We start from the raw sequence: 7,233 nt of genomic DNA on the forward strand, positions 1-7,233 counted from the left end.
GAGGGGGGGGGCCAGCGGGGAAGGCAGGTAGAAAACTGACTAAGAGATGATGATGATAATGTTGATGATGAAGATAACAAATGAAAAAAATCTTAGCTAACCCTGTTGAAATTGTAGTTTGTGCCAACCACTGTGCTAGATCCTCTACTGTGTTCTTTCACTTGATCCTAATTACTCTCTGGAAAAGGTACTTTTAATTGTCATTTTACATGTAAGGAAACAGGTACTGAGGCAACAAAATTTTTTCAGGGCATTATAGATAATACATGCATAAACCAATGTGCTAAGAGAAACGAAGGGTAGTAGAAAGTAATGTTTAACTTGAAAATCAATGAAAGCTTGAGAAAGTAGATTTCCAAATTTGTTTTTTCCTCTGGATTCCCTTAGATGGGACCACACGCCAGGCTCTTACATCACTTCACTTAATTCAAAGTGTTAACCTTAGCAAGTCTCTCTGTACCTAACCCTTTTCATGTTCCCTGATGACTACTAACAGGTGAGGCTTTCAAATATATTGCCATCATGCTGTCATTCACTGCTCAACAACCTACTCTCTTTACCAAATCATGCCATGTTTGGTCTTCTGGGCCTGTTTTCAAGAGCCTCAGTAAGTTGGTCACGTATACCAAATCCATCCCCCATATCCGCAACATGGGTCCCCTCCATTGTGTTTTTATTCTTTGCTACCCTTTTGCTTTTTTCAATTTATTTTTTAAATATTTTTTATTGATTTTTAGAGAAAGGGGGGAGGGAAAGGGAGAAAGAGGGAGAGAAACATCAATGTGAGAGAAAACATTGATCAGTTGGCCTCCTGTATGCCGCTGAACTGGGGATGGAACCCAAAATATGAGCATGTGCCCTGACAGGGAATCAAATCAGCGACCTTTTAGTGCACCGGATGGTGTTCAACCACCTGAGCCACGCCAGTCAGAGCACTACCCTTTTGCTTTTACTCAAACTTTCCTCTTTGCCTAACTAATTTCTCATGGCCCCATTTTTCCATAAACTCTTTCTTGGCAGCCCAATCCCACTGGGATGTCTTTTTCTCCCAAGCTCCCATGATGCTTAGCACTGATTAGCTGTACCAGTCATTGGGTCCTCAACACGTACAACCCAATGTAATGTTAACGCTAGCTTGTCCAACAAATTAGTCATGCACCTAAGGCACCGGCAAAGCAAGTGTGCCAAAAATACTTTCTTTTGAAAGAATTTATTATTTCAAAAAATCATCCTAGGAAAAAAATAGAATTTCTTTGAAGTGTCTTTTTTTATAGTGGTTGTTTTTATTTGGATACATGATCTTTACTATGCTTAGAGCTTGTAAAATTCTTACTCTGTCTCTGGATATTGTTCATTTTCATCTTAGAAGGTTCTTGGGTAAATGGACCATGTCTTACACATCTCTGTATAATTGTACTCAAGGTAGACCCTCATTGAACATAGGATGTTTTTAACATCATATGTCAATTTCTTTTTAAAGACATGCAATGTACCACCTCAATGTAAGTCAGCGTGTGAACAAGTACAACATGTAGATAAATAATGATGAAACCAGGGCCTTTCCTTCCTCAGAGTTTACAGTCTAATGGAGGGAATGTTATATAAATGAATTACTATCACCCAAGGCATACAGTGAGCAGACTCATCCAAGAGGTTGAAGGTCCTATAGAAAGTAAAAGAACAGAGTAGTTACCTTTAGTTGGATTTTTTTTTAATCTTCATGGAGGAAGTGGTGTATGAAATAAGTTTTGAAGGATCAGTAGAATTTTGCAAAATATCGATGGGCATGGAGGCAAGCCAACTGGGGGAAATAACACGTGCAAAGGCATAGAAACAGAACAATATAGGCATGTTTAGAAAATAGTGAAAAATCCAGATTGGCTGGAAATAGGTGTGGCCTAAGGAGTTTCAGAGGTAATGCTGGAAGGCCAATGGTGCCATATTGTGAAAGACCGTGAATGCTTAGTTGAGTGCACTAAAGACTGGTAGGCAATGCAGAACTACTTAAGGCTTCTTAACAGGGGAGTGGCTTGTAGGATAAGAGCATTTTTTTTAAAAATTGTGTCTATAGATAGTGAATTATTCTAATAATCGATAAATTGGTAAAAGTCTACACATTTGCTTTACTTTCAAATTCTATACATCATTTTCATTATGAGCAAAGCTACTAGTATTTTCTAAATTATGTATTTTGTTAAAATATTTTACATGTGTTCATTGAAACTTTATTGATATGTCTCCAAGAAGCAAATGCCTTGAATTTCTGCTGAATTGAAACCTTACCCATCAGAGAAGAGATGTGTTGTCAAGTCATGTTTGTCAACAGTAATAAAGAGCAATAGCTTTGGGTTATTGAACAATTCCAACATGCCCAGCATGGGCTAAATAGCTCACACGTTGTGCCATTTAAATCTCACTGCAATCTTATTTCAGAGAAGAAATACTGAAGTGTGGGTAAATTGTTCATTGAATGGTGAGTGTCAGGAGCTGGGCCTGGTGAATTTCAGAGCTTGTCTGCCTGGGCTGACTGTTCCAGATCAGGAGCTCCATCCCCCATATCACTGCCTAGCGCCTCTGAGGAAACGCTCTCTGTCACTTTGTTGATGCAACTTGGCTGTGACACGGAGGCAACTTGCAGACCTCAATTTTCAACTTTTTTGTTGTTATAGGAAGAGAAGTTAAGAGAAACCTAATGGACAATCTTCACAACAGGTAAGCTATTTTCTTGTTTTAATGCTATGGGGGAAAGTCTATTCTTTCTACTATCCATTAAATTTTCGATTATTTGGTCTTTCACTACAGTTTTTAGTATCTAAAACATTAAAACCAGTAGGCAGAGTAAACCCCAAAGTCTGTATCTTTCTGGCACATTCAGGTTGAGTAGAACTCGATTTCCTCTTTACTTCTGTTGTTTGGGGCTACAATTCTCAAACACATGAGACCCAACTAGATCTTCACCCTGAAAGATTTTCAGTTATTCTATCTCCCCAGGCAATGTGGGGTTTCTGCAATAAAGACCATCGTTCCCAAATAGTGATTGTTAAGGCATGTTCCCAGGACCAACATCATCAGACTCTCCTGGAACTTGTTAGAAATGCAGATTCATGGGCCCCACCCCAGTCCTGCTCAGTCAGAAGTCTGGGCGTGAGGCCCAGCCTCCTAGGATATTCTGGTGCACTCAAGGTTAGGAGCCAGGCCCTAGGATTGCAGGCCTTCCTTTCTTTTATTTCTCTCTGGGTCTTCTCCCCAACTCCCTTACCATTTCCATCTTCAGCCCGACATGGGGATAGGATCTGTTGTCTAGCTTACTCCAGTGGAACCAGCCTGTTCTCCCTACTGGGATCCTGAAAGTAGTGTGTGCATTGTCCTTGTTTGCCTCTGCAAATTCTAGATGATCAAGCTGCCTCCTCGATGTAAAACCTTATCTACCTTTATCTTGCCTCATTGGAGGGTGCATTTAAGAGAGAGTGTGTAAGAGGTGGCATCCCGCCTCCCTGTAGCATTCCTGCGATCCTGAGCTGGCACTGCGTTCCCCCTGGGGTGCACCCTGGACCCCACCTGCACCAGTATCTGCTCACCTTTGCCCACAAGCCTCTTCTAATCTTCCCAAGGTTACTCAGGCACTCCCACCTTATGTAACAGATGGTATAACATTTCAATAAAACACGTTATTAGTCATGTCTTTATATAACTGTCTCCTTTCCTGGACTGTACACTCCTTCCAGATCCCTGGACTCAAGTCCAGTACTTGCCACATCATATAGATGCTCAAGACATGCTTGTTGAATGAATGGGTGATGAGGCCTTTAACAGACAGGGGAGATCTTCTGCCTTTTTGTGTCCTAATAACTGGTAGAGAGTCTAGCCTCCAGTAGGAACTTTACTCAGTCTTTTCAAGTGCAAAATCTATTTTTACTGTAATTCAAAAAAACTTTGGGATCCCAATTCTGCACACCAAGGGTCCTCTACAGATATGGGACAGACTTTTTTTCTTGTCCTCTATTTTAGGCTCCCAGCCCCGAGTCCACATTTATAAAAAAGGTGATTGGGTGTGATGTTCTCTAAGATTCGCTGTGGGATCCAGGGGGAGGAGCTGGACCCTTGCACACCCCATAGGCTCCTTCCTCTCCCAGCCTCTCCCTCAGAATCATTGTCCACACATACAGGTGGGAGAGAGAAACCCAGATTCCCCCATTTAGGGGTTGATGAGCAGTCATTGCATCAAAAGAGGCCTAAATAGAATTGCAGGAGCCTTTGACCCCACGGTGGTCTGGCCAGATGACTGAATAAACCTCATGGCCCGCTTATAGGAGATACTAATTGTCTCAAATATTTACCACATCACTCCCTCCCTAACTTTTCTACGTGGCAGAACACCTACACTATTTGTGCCCTAATTCTCGTGTTTCTGAGACCTTTCCCATACAAAGTCCCTTTCTTCAAATTACTGTAGATCAAGCATGTCAAACTCGCGACCTGCGGGCCGCATGTGGCCCACAACAAATATTTTTGCGGCCCAGCCAATATAACGGGGTGAGCAGTTATTTATAATTATGAAAGGAAATAGGTCTCCTGTCAGATCCAGAATTACTGACATTCACCTTGGGTCAGTTTTGAAAGTAATCACTGCAAACAAGATTTCCCCCGAAGTAGGAAAGATCGTAGCAGAGAAGAGATGCCAAGTGTCAGGAAGAAAACATTGATTTTATCACTGCTCTTGTTCTTTTTTTATATACTATAGTTTTTGAAATAAACCTACGTTTTTATGAAAATTGGAGCTTTTGGGTTTTTTTTGCGGCCCACATAAACTTACACCCTGTTTATTTGGCCAGTGTTAGCCTCTGAGTTTGACATGCTTGCCATAGATTAAATAACCGCTATATACTGCCATCTGGTGGTGAATAAATAAAAACCACATCTACCTGCTTTCTATTGCATAATCCAGTGGACTCAGAAAACAACCTACCAAGACAGGTGATAGTAATACAATAGGAAATATTATATAATAGACGTAGTTATGTATTATATAATCAGGAAATATTGCTAATAAAGACAATAGCCACAGTGCTAATAATAACCACACTGTACCACTTTCTAACTTTTATATCCATTTACTTATCTATAAAATACTGGTTTCCACCAAAAGGGTTAAGTTTAAGTGAATGAATACAAGAAAGTTCTTAAAACGGTACTTGATGCACAGTCAATACTCAAATTTTAACTACTTATTATAGTTATTAGTAAGCCCTGGCAGTGTGCCAGGCATTTACAGTAAATGCCTTACATACTTTCATCCCCTTTAATGTTCCAAGTGATCCTGACGAACAGGAACTGTTATCAGTCCCATTTTGCAGATTAGACAACTGATGCTCACAGAGGCTAAGAAATTTGCCCAGAGCTCACAAAGCTGATAAGGGGTAAAGGCAGAACTGGAACCCACAACTCAACATTGTTCATGTAGCCACTCTGCTGAACTGGCTGTGTGGTGTGATGGAGCTCCCCAAATGTTCGTGTAAATGCCATCCCGCCCCACACATCTACCCCCACCCCACAGGGTGCCCTGATCTGGGTCCTCATCCCTCCCAGGGACCTTGCCATGACACCCACTCTCTCCCCACCTCGGGGCTCCAGGGTGTGGGACACAGTTCCAGAGGAGATGAGCGGGGGTGGGGGGCGTGGTTGAGGGGAGCTTTCTGCTGTCAGTCGGGATCATGGGTCGGGTGAGTGTGGACTTGGGACCCAACACACCTCAACGGCAGCGCAATGGGGTGTTGACAACCCGTTGAGGGGGGTTCCCACCTGTAAAAGGTCATGTTGGTGCCTGCCTGGCAGTGGAGTTCTCAGGACTCAATGAGGTAACTGTACTCCAGGCTGAGTTCCCTTTTTCCTGAGTCACTGTTGAGATTACTAGACTCGATTCGGAAGAAAACCCTGGTGCCGTGGACTCCTTTTGCAGATAAAGAAACAGGCAGGCCCTAACCGGTTTGGTTCAGTGGATAGAGCGTCAGCCTGCCGACTGAAGGGTCCCAGGTTCGATTCCGGTCAAGGGCATGTACCTTGATTGCGGGCTCATCCCCAGTAGGAGGTGTGCAGGAGGCAGCTGATCGAGGTTTCTAACTCTCTATCCCTCTCCCTTCCTTTCTGTAAAAAATCAAGAAAGAAACTGGTAGGAATCCAGAGATTCAACAGCTTCCCCAATCTCCGTGGTCGGTGACAGCTGTTGCCAGGACCCGCATGTCCTACACCCTGCACAGACTTCAGGGGCTGCGTTCACCCAAACACCACATTACATATTAGCTTAGAGCCCAGAACTCCACCAGACGATTAGGACTGTCATCCTGACAGTTATTAGTTTTCCCCAACATGTTCCACAAAGCACAAGTCGTGTTGGTTGTTAATAGTCTTTTGTGGAAAAAGAAAAGGTCTGTGCTTACATAATTTGGGGAAGTTCGAGGTTAGGCAGAGTGAAATAGTTCCTGTTCATAACTATGAATGTGTTCATCCCTATTCTCTGCTGTGCCCAAACCTACTTGACCAAGGAACCCCCTTTTTCAGGGGGTACTTACAATCACATCCCTGCACACTGATAGCCCATCAAGCCCAGTTCTAGGTGATGCTCACACCTGTGTCGTAGACATCGGCTATTGCGAGTGCATAATGGACCGTTTGATGGTGATAATAAAGGGCTCCTTAGAGTCTCTGGGTTTCTCACAATCAATGAAGCTCAGCCTCTTTAAGAGAAAGGGAAACACAGCAGGAACCGTGGCCCGGAGAGTTTGCAAAGCCTGCCCGGAAAGGAGGAACTGGCTCTGCTGAGGAAGTAGGTTGGGGAGTCAAGAATGTATCTTCCTTTTCCAACTGGAGATTCGGCTCTGTCTGTGAAGGGGGGCAGGCAGTCTTTCCTCTTTTCTGGAGCACCTGGTAGTTATTTTCATTCATTCCCCTTTGAGTCTGAGAGCTCAGTATCCAGAACCAGCTCACTAAATATTTGTCGACTTCACCTGCTGACCAGGTGACCTGGGATCCCAACTATTTTCTATAAACATTGGCAAGTTGGGTTTTCAACATGGAGCTGTACTTTCCATGTTTGATTTTAATCTGTCTCTCTTCCAAGCACTTCAGCTCCGATAAACTCTAACCACTTCCCAGCAGCTGCTTTGAAAGCTGGCTGAACAGAACCCCTGACGCGGAACATCCTTGACCTTGGGATCACACGCGGGAGGTTCGGCTGTT

At 43.2% G+C, this 7,233-nt stretch overlaps 1 protein-coding gene across 3 annotated transcripts in view; it reads left to right on the top strand.

The window, feature by feature from the left end:
* LOC102252157 (chromosome unknown open reading frame, human C4orf19) overlaps positions 1–7,233 on the top strand; it is a 60,778-nt gene that overhangs the window by 43,387 nt on the left and 10,158 nt on the right. For all 3 annotated transcript variants that reach the window (XM_005859738.2, XM_005859736.2, XM_005859737.2), the window contains exon 2: positions 2,670–2,712. The gene's annotated coding sequence lies outside the window, so the exon portion shown is untranslated. The remainder of the gene's footprint in view (positions 1–2,669; positions 2,713–7,233) is intronic.

This window comes from Myotis brandtii, unplaced genomic scaffold, assembly GCF_000412655.1.
Source record: "Myotis brandtii unplaced genomic scaffold, ASM41265v1 scaffold1299, whole genome shotgun sequence".
Taxonomy (NCBI): domain Eukaryota; kingdom Metazoa; phylum Chordata; class Mammalia; order Chiroptera; family Vespertilionidae; genus Myotis; species Myotis brandtii.